General features: G+C 46.0%; 2 non-coding genes across 2 annotated transcripts; one reads left to right on the top strand and one right to left on the bottom strand.

Moving 5' to 3' along the window:
* Nucleotides 1–770: 770 nt before the first annotated feature.
* On the top strand, nt 771–844 carry trnan-guu (transfer RNA asparagine (anticodon GUU)). Its single transcript has one exon. It is a non-coding gene; the product is annotated as a tRNA-Asn (tRNA).
* A 4869-nt stretch (nt 845–5713) lies between these two features.
* On the bottom strand, nt 5714–5785 carry trnag-ucc (transfer RNA glycine (anticodon UCC)). The gene has a single exon. It is a non-coding gene; the product is annotated as a tRNA-Gly (tRNA).
* Between the last annotated feature and the right edge of the window lie 8526 nt (nt 5786–14311).

Genomic DNA, 14311 nt, shown 5'->3' with positions numbered 1-14311 from the left:
ACGGAAGTTAGAGAAATCAGTCTTCATGCCATCAGGTTGGAGGTTACCCAGACAGAATATAAGGTGTTGTTCCTCCAACCTGAATGTGGCTTCATCTCGACAGTAGAGGAGGCCATAGATTGACATATCAGAATGGGAATGGGACGTGGAATTAAAATGTGTGGCCACTGGGAGATCCTGCATGTTTGCAAACTTGTATATGGTGTTGGAGCTGTACTTCGCCACACAGTTATAGGTCGAAAGCGAGTGGAGCTGGGGGCTAAGCTCACGTCCCTGTGGTGCTCCTGTGCTGACAGAGATTGTGGAGGAGATGTTTTTGCCAATCCGAACTGACTGCGGTTTGCAACTGAGGAAATCCAGGAACCAATCGCACGAGTGGGTATTGAAGCCCATGTCTTGCAGTGTGCTGATTAGTTCTGAGGGCATGATGGTGTTAAATGCTGAGCTGTAGTCAATAAAGGGCATCCAGATGTTTGCATCTTTGGTGTCCAGATGTTCCAGTGTTGTGTGAAGAGCCAACGAGACACATCTGCTGTTGCTTCAGTAAGTGAATTGGAGAGGATGCAAGTCACCATTCAGAGAAGAGCTGATATGCTTCAAAACCTGCCTCTCAAAACATATGTGGTTTCAGCGTTTTCAGTTTTATGTCGTCCGTCACCCTCTGGTGCAAACCATTCATGTAGACCGTGAAAAGCCTGGTCACAGCATCAATTGTTAGTCACCATCTTGCAACGCTGGAGTGGACCATTTATAGAAGCCTTTTCTGGATAGTCTCTGTGGCGCAATCGGTGAGCGCGTTCGGCTGTTAACCGAAAGGTTGGTGGTTCGAGCCCACCCAGGGACGCTGGTGTCCAGCAGCTTTTGCCGTGCGTTGTATTGCCCGCTGGGAAACCCTGAGCTGTCCGGAGATCGACGTTCCTGCTACTGCCTCACCACGTTCAGTGGCATTTAAAATGTTTGTTGTCGCGTACCGAGATACAGAAAGCTTCGCTTTCACGCTGTTCCGAGAGATCAAATCATTCCACAGTGTATTGAGAGAGAACAATGTTCTCCTCCCAATCTTTTTTTTTTATTTTATCTAAAAAGTCTTGTCTAGAATCAATCAACAAGTTATAGATACCGGTAATAGAACCATTAACAAAAGGTTTTAAATTTAAAAGATCGTCCAGTAAATTTTGATCAGGACCTATAGGAAAAGTAGTTAATTGGGAACGTAAGAAATCTCTAATTTGAAGGTATCTGTAAAAATGTGTTTTTGGGAGTGCAAATGTAGTTGACAATTGGTCAAATGAAGCAAAAGATCCTGAGATAAACAGGTCCCAAAAACACTTAATACCTGGTTCATCCCAATCCTTAAAGACTTTGTCACTCATAGAAGGGATAAAAAAAAAATTAAGGAGAATGGGAGATGATAATGAAAAATTCGCTCAACCAAAGAATTTCCTAAATTGAGACCAAATCCTTAAAGTTTGCTTAACAAATATGTAATCTGTTATTCCATTTGCTGAAAAAGAAGAGTATGATCCAAGAAGAGAGACAATAGAGGATTTTTTTACAGAATTAATTTCTAAGGAGACCCATGATGGGCAATCTTTATGATAAATATAATAGGACCAGAAAGTTATATTCCTTATATTGGCAGCCCAATAGTAAAACCTAAAATTGGGTAGGACTACTACACCCATCTCTTTATTTCTTGGGAGGATGACCTAAATTGTAAGATTTCTGATGATAGATGGAATACAATTCTTCAACGGGTTAATAAATCATCCTTCTGTGCTCGTCATTCTCTTCTACACTTTAAAGTGGTTCAGAGAGCTTACATTTCTAAACAGAAGCTGTGCAGTTTTTATCCGAATGTTTCTCCACTTTGTAATAAATACAACTCTGCTGATGTCTCTTTAATTCATATGTTTTGGTTTTGCCCTGAAATTGAAAAGTTTTGGCGGGAAGTATTCCATACCTTCTCACAACTTTTTAGGGTCCAATTTGACCCAAATCCCCTTACTGCCTTGTTTGGTATTATTGCAAATGAAGATAAAACTTTAAATACTCCTAACCTACAGGTTTTAGTTTTTACCTCTCTTTTAGCAAGAAGAGCAATCTTGTTTAAATGGAAGGAGTCTACCCTCCAACACATCTTCAATGACTACGTGATATTATGTCTTATTTAAATTTAGAAAAGATCCGCTGCTCAGTCTTAAAGTCGAAACAATTTTTTTAATAATATCTGGGGACCTTTCCTAAATTACTTTTCCAATTTATAAAGTTTAACAGTCCACAGACTTTTATGTATATTTTTATCATCTCTTCTTAAGCGAATATGTTTTTTTTTCCCCTAATTATCCATTAACATCCATCAGCTTTTTTCTTTGGTAATTGGGTTGGTAGGGGTTTGACTGTTTTTATATATAAAAAAGAATATTTTATGATGTATGACCTATCTTTAAAATTTTGATTACAGAGTGGTATACATTTATGCGTTATGCTATAACATTTTGATCAATTTTATTACAATATATGAATGTACACAAGTTATGTTGAGATGTATCTATGTGTTGCACTTTGTAAATCTTGTTTTTTTTCTTCTGAATAAAAATATTGTAAAAAGAAAAGAGAGAGAACAACGTTAAGCAATAACAGAATGCAGAATAAAATGTCACTGCGACAGAGAAAGCACAGTGCGGGTAAATAATCAGGTGTCGCATCATAACGGGTGGATTGTGAGGTCAAGGGTCCATCTTATTGTGCTCGGACACCATTCAACCGACAGAACAGCGGAGTTGAAGCTACCCATGAGTTTGTACCTTCAGCCGGATGGAAGAAGGGAAAACAGAGAATGCCCGGGGCGCATGATATCTTTCTGTCAGGAAAATGGTAGGACACCGAGGAGTGCAGTAGAACAGAGGGATCTGGGAGTACAGATACAGAATTCCCTAAAAATGGCATCACAAGTAGATAGGGCCGTAAAGAGAGCTTTAGGTACATTGGCCTTTATAAGTCAAAGTATTGAGTATAAGAGTTGGAATGTAATGGTGAGGTTGTATAAGACATTGGTGGGACCGTATTTGGAGTATTGTGTGCAGTTTTGGTCACCTAATTACAGGAAGGATATTAATAAGGTTGAAAGAGTGCAAAGAAAGTTTACAAGGATGTCGCCGGGACTTTAGAAACTGAGTTACAGAGAAAGGTTGAATAGGTTAGTACTTTATTCCCTGAAGTGTAGGAGAATGAGTGGTAATTTGATTGAGGTGTATAAAATTATGATGGGTATAGATAGAGTGAATGCAAGCAGGCTTTTTCCACCGAGGCCAGAGGAAAAAAACAGAGGTCATGGGTTAAGGGTGAAGGGGGAAAAGTTTAAAGGGATAATTGGGGGGGGGGTCTTCTTCACGCAGAGATTGGTGGGAGTGTGGAATGAACTGCCAGATGAAGTGGTAAATGCGGGATCACTTTGACATTTAAGGAAAACTTGGACAGGTACACAGATGAGAGGGGTTTGGAGGGATATGGCTCAGGTGCAGGTCAGTGGGACTAGGCAGAAAAATGGTTCGGCACAGCCACGAAGGGCCAAAAGGCCTGTTTCTGTGCTGTAATGTTCTATGGTTCTATGAGTGTGTAAGATCCGCTTCTCTTTGTCCATAAGTGTGCGTTGCCTCGAGCGACATCCGTGGAACTAACCGACTTGCCGGGTCTAATGTCGTGGTTTTGATTTAATTTGGTCATTCAGTTGGAGTCTAATTGTTTTCATCCCACATAGGTCCTCGACCATCTTATTTTCACTATGGATGTCCAAACAGTATACACGTCCAGCAACTCCACATCCACCACCCACCCCCCGCACCAGGAAGGTCTCAAAGCTCTCCGCTTCCATCTGGATAACAAACCCAGCCAGCTCCCCTCTACCACCATTCACCTCCTTCCGGCCGAACGTCCTCCCACTTCCTTTAAACACACGGTGTAGCCATGGACGCTGTCATGGGTCCCAGCTGTGCCTGCCTGTTTGTCGGTTACATGGAACAGTCTCTGTTCCAAGCCAACACCGGTATCGCTCCCTCACTTTTCCTGTACTACATACATAAACGGCAGCATTGCCGGTTCTTTCTGCACCCGCGTGGAACTCGTCCACTTCATTAGCTTTGCTTGTAACTTCCACCCAGCCCAAAAGTTTACCTGGTCCCTATCCGACACCTCCCTCCCTTTTCTCGATCTCTCTGCAGACAGCTTGTCTACTGATGCCTATTATAACCACACAGACTCCCACAGATACCTGGACTATACCTCTTCCCACCCCGTTACTTGTAAAAGTGCCAGCCCCTTCTCTCAATTCCTCCGTGTCCGCAGGAGATTCATTCAAGAGCAAAGGAGATATCGTGTGTTTTTTTTTCAAAGAAAGGGGCCTCCCTTCTTCCACCATCAAAGCTGCCCTCAACAGAATCTCTCAAATTTTGCCCTCACCCCATCCTCGCACCCTCCACCAGGATAGGGTTCGTCTTGTGGTCACCTACTTCCCCCCGCCCCCCACCAGCCTCCGCCTCCAGCACACAATTCTCGGTAACTTCCGCCATCTCTGGACATCGATTTCTCAAACGTCCGGTAATACCCCCTCCTTCACGAAGCCCCATTCTCTTTTCCATCTCTGACCTTATCCGTTATCTGTCCGTCACCTCCCCCTGGTGTTCCTCCCCCTTTTCTTTCTTCCATGGCCTTCTCCCAATCCCTGTTATCCAGCCCAGTATCTCTTTCACCAATCAAAGTTTCAGGTCTTTAATTTACCTGACAACACCACCCCCCGCCGGTTTCACCTGTCACCTCGTGTTTCTTCCTCTCCCCTCACCCCCCCCCCCCAGTCTGGCTCCGATTCCTCGTCGTTTTTTTCTCCAGCCGGGATGAAGGGACTCGGCCCGAAACGTCCTCTGTATTTTTCCCACAGGTGCTACCTGGCCTGCTGACTTCCTCCAACATTTTCTGTGTTGCTTGGATTTCCATCACCTGCGATTTTCTCTTTGTGCCTCTATCCATGTCGCTGCACACTAACATATTCATGTGCTGATCTAAGAACATCGTACACCCTTCCGTCTCTGAACCTGGCAGCCCGTTCCAAGCACCCACCCCACTCCGTCTGAAAACGTGAGCCGCACATCTTCTTTAAACTCTCTCCCACTCCGACCTTACATTCATTCCTGCTAGAATTTCAAATCCTTACCCTGGGAACCAATTCTGACTCTGTCCAATCTATGTCTCTCATAAAAACACAAAATGCTGGCAGACGGCGTCACTACCTCCTCCCATAGATGCTGTCTGGCCTGCTGAGTTCTGCCAGCATTTTGTGTTTTTATTCATTTCCAGCATCTGCAGATTCACTCGTGTTGCCCATATCTCTCATAATTTTCTACCTCACAATTCGATCAAGTTTCCTCTCAGGCTCTGACATTCCAATGAAAACTCAAACACTTTGATCAGGCAACGTCCGAGCAACGCTTTATAAATCCTGCCGATCCTTCTTGCTGAATCTGAAATAGAGTCAGAACAGGATTTAACGGGAAACTCTTGAGCGACGTTAATTCCATCTCTGATCCACGACACAGTGAATGATAACTAATGAACCAATCTTAAACTCGCAGCGTCAATTAGCCTGAGTCATTACTCGGCCCTTGGAGTTCCGCGTAGACCGTGTCTATGTAAGAGGTTTATTTGTTCTGTAGTCTAAAACTGCGATGGCCGGGAATCGAACCCGGGTCAACTGCTTGGAAGGCAGCTATGCTCACCACTATACCACCATCGCTCAATGACGTTGCAAAGGATTTGAGTAGTGAGGCGTCTTCCATAGTTCCGTGTGACTCCATCAGTCTCCAAGCTGCTGTCTGTCGGGTCATTCCTCACTCTGCTGCAGGTCCTGTTCCGGTAAATTAATGTCGCCATCACCAACAAACCGGAGTTATACAACTCACAGCGGGCATACTCCAAGAATCAGACCGAGTTAGAACCGAGTCGTAGACCCTACTAATGAGATCCTTCCCTACCTCACGCATCACCAAATGGATAACCAAATCCTGATTGGAATTGTCCTTTCAAACCACATGCTGATGGGAGCCCTTGAACACAGTAAGTGACGGGATCGCTAAAGAATCCCGACACCCCTCCAGTTACACAGTGAGAAGGGGATGTGTGAAAAGCGCCAGATCCACACTCAACAAACAAACGTCAGGGTGACTGTGTACCCTGAAAACGTGCGGCAGATTCCATATTCTCGTATATTCCTCGTCAGTACAGTGGTTAGAATCCCCGCCCGTCATGTGAGAGACACCCGATCGGGACACCGTTTCCTGCTTCAAATATAAGGTGTTGAAGTGATCATTGAGACTATGGGACGGGAGAGTTTCCCGAGAACATGGGCCGTTGGGTTCAACCTCTTTCCCCAGACATACTCTCAGCGAGTCGGTATCTAAGCGCCGTTCCGAGTTACACTCAGTGTCCCGAATCCGTCAGTCCGAACACATTAAACCGGGGCTGTTGCTGTGAGCACGTCTCCTTCAGTACGTCTGCATGACTGTGTGGAGAAGACAGGCAAAGGGACTCTTGAGACACTTGGCACAGAACAATCCAAGTGGACATATGAATTGCTCGAACGCATGCGCAGTGAGGCTCCGCCCCTAGACCTGATTGACAGTGCACAGCTGAAGACATGCGCAGTCCCATTCCCTCGCCCACCGGCAGCGGCGCCTTGGAATCAGCCGTGAGTGGGGAGTACCCGGGCCCGAAGCGGTAAATTGAGGAGGTGAGCCGGTGAGATCCGGGGGACACCTCGGCCCGGCAATCGGAACTGGGTTCTGGAAGACCGGTGACAGGGGGAGGGGGAGACAACCGGAGAGTGTTGGGGCGACAGTGACGGGTGCTGGCGGTTTGACCACCTGTAATGACTGAGAGGAGCCGATGACAGGGAAATTCAGATGGGGAGTTCAGTGACAGAATGGAATGGATTTTGGCAAGAAATAAAAGGATAATGAGTCGGGAGGGACGGGTTTGGATGAGGAGGATCGCCCGGTAAGGGAAGAAGGACTGGGGTAGAAGATGCTGTCGAGTTCACGGTAATGATTAATTTTATATCTTTTTTGTGATAAGCGTCTTCATCCCGGTAAATTAACTAAGGGTATTCAGAAGGATTTTGGTAACGTCAGCAATATGTCTGAGCAATGAGCGGGAGTAGGCTACGTGTGCTGATTTGAAACAACAGGAGAAAATACTGAAAATGCAGACTCTGGACGGAAGCAAAAGTGTCAGTACATTGGTGGGGAAAACGAGGTTCGGGGGTGTGTGTGTGTGTGTGTGTGTGTGTGTGTGTGTGTGTGTGTGTGTGTGTGTGTGTGTGTGTGTGTGTGTGTGTGTGTGTGTGTGTGTGTGTGTGTGTGTGTGTGTGTGTGTGTGTGTGTGTGTGTGTGATAGTGGGACAACTTGAGAGGGGGTAAGGTAGCTTTGGCTAAGAGATTACAGACTTGGAGAGAAAGAGAAGGGGTTTCCCTGTTATGTTGTGCTTTTCTGGTGAATGGCTACCGTTGAAAAGTATATTTGGGCTGCATTAGTTAATCTGTCAGACGGGTTGACCCTCCACCGTTGCGGGTTTTCAAATGCCAAAGGGTGGGACGTGTTTCTGCTGCTCGTGGCGGGAAATAGCGATGTGCGAAATGCGGAGGTGAACAGGAATATGCGGATTGCGATGTCGGTGCTGAGGCGAGATGCTGCAACTGTGCGCATGCTCAGAGAGCTGCTTATCCAGGTTGCCCGTCGTCCTCGTTAGGTCGCATCTGGAATTCCCAGTTGGCGGACGATTTCCCTCCACGCCGCTCTGTCCCGACACTTGTCCACAACATCCCCAGTCTTGTCTAGCTTGGTCCAATCCTTGATGTTATCCAGCCACGTTGTTCTTTGTCCTCCTCTTCGTTTCTTTCCCTCCACTTTCCATCTAGCAAGTCCGACAAGATGTCATCTCTCCGCGTAACTTGTCCAGAATAAGCAACTTTTACCTTCATGCTCTTCTCCAGCAGTATCCGTGGTCTATCAGCTTCGGACAAAACCCTCTCATTTGAAACCTTCTCCACCCAGCTGATCTCCAACAGTCGTCGATAGCACCACATTTCAAAAGCATTAATTCTGTCATGTCAGCTTTCTCCAGGGTCCATGTTTCTGATCCACACCTCAGCACTGACCGTACGTAACACTCGAGGAAGCGGATTTACTTCGGTTGTCCGTTTTTACAAAAGGCTCAAGGAGCTCGGAAGGTGAAAACGGCGATCAGCATTTCTCATGCCGAAGCTGAGAGAAGCTGCGATTCGTCCACATCTGATGGATGTCGGGTTTCTACAGACAACTACTGGGATTCAGATGGAGAGAAGTTGTGCAGGGGAATGTGGGAGATGTGACATCTAGTGAGGTGTTGATTTAATAAAAAAAGTTTTTTTGTGGCTCTATGTGCTGTGGTTAATGGAACAGTGTAGGTGGGAATGAAATCTGATAGATTCAGAATAGTGACGGATACGGCATGAAGGTATTTGGGATTAGCGGGGATTACTGCACAACAGGTGCATGAAGTACTTTAGAGAGTAGATTCAGAGAATGATAGTAGAGGGAAACTCCCTGTTGAGAGTGATTGGTAAATAGTCTGCTGGAGGGTGATTGGGAATGGGCTGGTGGTGGAGGGTAATTGGAGGATGATTGTAGAGGGAATGGGCTGGTGGTGGAGGGTAATTGGAGGATGATAGGAGAGGGGATAGGCTGGTGGTGGAGGGTAATTCTACACAGGGTGCTAGACATTGATATTTTCCAATCAAATTACAGTTTTGCATTGGATTGAATTATTCAACGGAGAGGAATTTTAAGAATCTGTTTTGGTGTTCCCTCGGGTGTTATCTGTGTACAAGAAACTTGTTGCAATCACATTTATTGTTTAATATTCCGGGTTATGAGTTTGTAAGCTAAACACAGAGCAGTGGGGGAGGGGTGTTACCGTTGTGAAGAAAGGTTTATTGTAAAGAATTCTGCCTTCTCCAAAGAATAATGAATGCATAATTACTGACTTATTTTATCCACATGGTGGTATCAAAATTATGAGCTTTTATAATCCAGTCTGCGGAAGGGTTGTGGAGAATGCTCTGAATTAATTCTGGTAAAATTATTTTTTGTGGTCACGTTAACGCACATGCCGGTCTTTGTGGCAGTAAGACTAACGGGACTGCATTAGATAAGTGTCTGGAAGAATCTGATTTAGTCTATTTAAATGATGGAAGAGAGATATGAGTGGATATTGCCAAAGGTGGGGTTCTTGTCTGCACTTGACTCTTATCTGTGCTCTACTTGCTGGACTGGAGCTGGGATGTAAGAGCTGAGGGTATGGGGAGTAATCATTTTCTAGTCCTGTGTACTGTAGGGGTCAAAGTTCACCGTCAGAATTTGAGTCATGGTACTAAAAGTTGTTTTAGAGAGGACACACTTTCGGGTGTGAGAAATCATTTGATGAATTGTCTCTCGGCAGTACCATGGAAGAAGACTATCAGAGTGTAATTTCTGGATTGTGTGGACCTGCCCATCAAGCAGGTGTCCAGCAGAGCTGATAAGAACATATTCCTTGTTGGACACAGGAATGATCAGAGGCCATCAGAGACTGGAGAGGGGCGTTTTGTGTTTTGCCACGCAGGTCAACGCAAGAGGCTTTGCTGAAGCATTTGTGAGGAGAAGAGCAATAGCAAGGAGAGTTATTAGGAATGCGAGAAGGGCAGCTTGGAAGGGATTTTACTGAACAATTGGGAAGGAAACTGGCCTGGGAGTGGTGTGGAGAATGCTGAAGAAAATGAATGGTGTCAGAGGTTATAACCAGATTCCAGTATTAGTGGAAAATTTGGCTGCAATAGACAAATTGCAGAATGTCTGCAAAATACATTTATAAAGAGACACAGACCAGACAATTTAGGGGATGAGTATATTAAGAAACGAGAGTGTATTTTGATGAACTGTGGGAAGATTTTTGACAAACAAGAGGCGTTTGAGATTGCCATGGATGATGACTTTACGTTTGCTGAATTGAAACTTGCTGTCAATAGGACAAGTACTACAGCCCAGGACAGGATATGGAAAGCTATCATATACTCCAGTATCTCCATGAGGCAGCCTAAAAGAAGTTGCTTGAGTTTTATAAGAAGGTCTGGAAGCAAGGAATGTTCGCAGGAGACTGGAAGAGGTCTGTGGTGAAGTCGATTGTAAAATCTGGGAAGGATCCGATGCTGTCACATCTTCACTGTGTAAAATAATGACAAAAATGACAGCAATTAGGCTGATGATTGTTTTGGAGAGGAGAGAATTACTTCATCACTCCCAATGTGGGCTTCGTAAAGGGAGATCTATGATGCCCCTGTACTACTGGGAATGATATTTGGAAATCTTGTTACGCTGAAAGAATCAGTAGTTGCAGTGTTTTTGGACATTGAAACAATTTATGATATCCTATGGAGGGAGAGGCTTTTGATTAGACTCAGTAAGTTTGCTATTGGTGGGAGGTTTTCAAATGGGTATCGTTTTTTATTGTTTGGGCGGTCATGTAGAGTGAGGGTGTGTGAAAAGAGTGTCATCAGAGTTTGTGGAGGGTAACGTGCCTCCTTCCCCAGGATAATGTAATCAGTTCAATGTTGTTTAATCTGATGGTTAATGAACCGAACGCTCTCACACTGTACCAGAGACTGACAGGTACAGAATGAACCCCACACTCTCACACTGTACCAGAGACTGACAGGTACTGAATGAACCCCACGCTCTCACACTGTACCAGAGAGTGACAGGTACAGAATGAACCCCACACTCTCACACTGTACCAGAGACTGACAGATTCAGAATGAACCCCACAATCTCACACTGTACCAGAGACTGATAGGTACAGAATGAACCCCACACTCTCAAACGGTACCAGAGAGTGACAGGTACAGAATGAACCCCACACTCTCGTACTGTACCAGAGAGTGACAGGTACAGAATGAAACCCACACTCTCACACTGTACCAGAGACTGACAGGTACTGAATGAACCCCACACTCTCACACTGTACCAGAGACTGACAGATTCAGAATGAATCCCACAATCTCACACTGTACCAGAGACTGATAGGTACAGAATGAACCCCACACTCTCAAACTGTACCAGAGAGTGACAGGTACAGAATGAACCCCACACTCTCGTACTGTACCAGAGAGTGACAGGTACAGAATGAACCCCACACTCTCACACTGTACCAGAGACTGACAGGTACAGAATGAACCCTACACTCTCACACTGTACCAGAGACTGACAGGTACAGAATGAACCCCACACTCTCACATTGTACCAGAGACTGACAGATACAGAATGAACCCGACACGCTCACACTGTACCAGAGACTGACAGGTACAGAATGAACCCCACATGCTCACACTGTACCAGAGACAGACAGGTACAGAATGAACCCCACACTCTCACACTGTACCAGAGACTGACAGGAACAGAATGAACCCCAGACTCTCACACTGTACCAGAGACTGACAGGTACTGAATGAACCCCACACTCTCACACTGTACCAGAGACTGACAGGTACAGAATGAACCCCACACTCTCACACTGTACCAGAGACTGACAGATACAGAATAAACCCCACACTCTCACACTGTACCAGAGACTGACAGGTACAGAATGAACCCCACACTCTCACACTGTACCAGAGACTGACAGGTACAGAATGAACCCCACATGCTCACACTGTACCAGAGACTGACAGGGACAGAATGAACCCCACACGCTCTCACTGTACCAGAGACTGACAGGTACAGAATGAACACCACACTCTCACAATGTACCAGAGACTGACAGGTACAGAATGAACCCACACTCTCACACTGTACCAGAGAGTGACAGGAACAGAATGAACCCCACAGTCACACATTGTACCAGAGACTGACAGGTACACAATGAACCCCACACTCTCACATTGTACCAGAGACTGACAGATACAGAATAAACCCCACACTCTCACACTGTACCAGAGACTGACAGATACAGAATGAACCCCAGACTGTCACTCTGTTCCAGAGATTGACAGGTACAGAATGAACCCCACATGCTCACACTGTACCAGAGACTGACAGGTACAGAATGAACCCCACTCTCTCACACTATAACAGAGACTGACAGGTACAGAATGAACCCCACACTGTCACAATGTACCAGAGACTGACAGGTACAGAATGAACCCCACAGGCTCACACTGTACCAGAGACTGACAGGGACAGAATGAACCCCACACTCTCTCACTGTACCAGAGACTGACAGGTACAGAATGAACCCCACACTCTCACACTATAACAGAGACTGACAGGTACAGAATGAACCCCACACTGTCACAATGTACCAGAGACTGACAGGTACAGAATGAACCCCACAGGCTCACACTGTACCAGAGACTGACAGGGACAGAATGAACCCCACACTCTCTCACTGTACCAGAGACTGACAGGTACAGAATGAACCCCACATGCTCACACTGTACCAGAGACTGACAGGGACAGAATGAACCCCACACTCTCACAAAGTACCTGAGACTGACAGGTACACAATGAACCCCACACTCTCACATTCTACCAGAGACTGACAGGGACACAATGAACCCCACACTGCACCAGAGACTGACAGGTACTGAATGAACCCCACACTCTCACATTGTACCAGAGACTGACAGGTACAGAATGAACCCCACACTCTCACACTGTACCAGAGACTGACAGGTACTGAATGAACCCCACGCTCTCACACTGTACCAGAGAGTGACAGGTACAGAAAGAACCCCACACTCTCACAATGTACCAGAGACTGACAGGTACAGAATGAACACCACACTCTCACAGTGTACCAGAGACTGACGAGTACAGATTGAACCCCACACTCTCACACTGTACCAGAGACTGACAGGTACTGAATGAACCCCACACTCTCACACTGTACCAGAGACTGACAGATTCAGAATGAATCCCACAATCTCACACTGTACCAGAGACTGATAGGTACAGAATGAACCCCACACTCTCAAACTGTACCAGAGAGTGACAGGTACAGAATGAACCCCACACTCTCGTACTGTACCAGAGAGTGACAGGTACAGAATGAACCCCACACTCTCACACTGTACCAGAGACTGACAGGTACAGAATGAACCCTACACTCTCACACTGTACCAGAGACTGACAGGTACAGAATGAACCCCACACTCTCACATTGTACCAGAGACTGACAGATACAGAATGAACCCGACACGCTCACACTGTACCAGAGACTGACAGGTACAGAATGAACCCCACATGCTCACACTGTACCAGAGACAGACAGGTACAGAATGAACCCCACACTCTCACACTGTACCAGAGACTGACAGGTACAGAATGAACCCCAGACTCTCACACTGTACCAGAGACTGACAGGTACTGAATGAACCCCACACTCTCACACTGTACCAGAGACTGACAGGTACAGAATGAACCCCACACTCTCACACTGTACCAGAGACTGACAGATACAGAATAAACCCCACACTCTCACACTGTACCAGAGACTGACAGGTACAGAATGAACCCCACATGCTCACACTGTACCAGAGACTGACAGGGACAGAATGAACCCCACACTCTCACACTGTACCAGAGACTGACAGGTACAGAATGAACCCCACATGCTCACACTGTACCAGAGACTGGCAGGGACAGAATGTACCCCACACTCTCTCACTGTACCAGAGACTGACAGGTACAGAATGAACCCCACACTCTCACACTGTACCAGAGACTGACAGATACAGAATAAACCCCACACTCTCACACTGTACCAGAGACTGACAGGTACAGAATGAACCCCACATGCTCACACTGTACCAGAGACTGACAGGGACAGAATGAACCCCACACTCTCACACTGTACCAGAGACTGACAGGTACAGAATGAACCCCACATGCTCACACTGTACCAGAGACTGACAGGGACAGAATGAACCCCACACTCTCTCACTGTACCAGAGACTGACAGGTACAGAATGAACACCACACTCTCACAATGTACCAGAGACTGACAGATACAGAATAAACCCCACACTCTCACACTGTACCAGAGACTGACAGGTACAGAATGAACCCCACATGCTCACACTGTACCAGAGACTGACAGGGACAGAATGAACCCCACACTCTCACAATGTACCAGAGACTGACAGTTACAGAATGAACCCCACATGCTCACACTGTACCAGAGACTGACAGG

The sequence above is a fragment of the Hemitrygon akajei genome, chromosome 28, assembly GCF_048418815.1.
Source record: "Hemitrygon akajei chromosome 28, sHemAka1.3, whole genome shotgun sequence".
NCBI lineage: Eukaryota > Metazoa > Chordata > Chondrichthyes > Myliobatiformes > Dasyatidae > Hemitrygon > Hemitrygon akajei.
The sequence above is the reverse complement of the archived record's forward strand: the minus strand, read 5'-3'. Positions and strand labels throughout refer to the sequence as shown.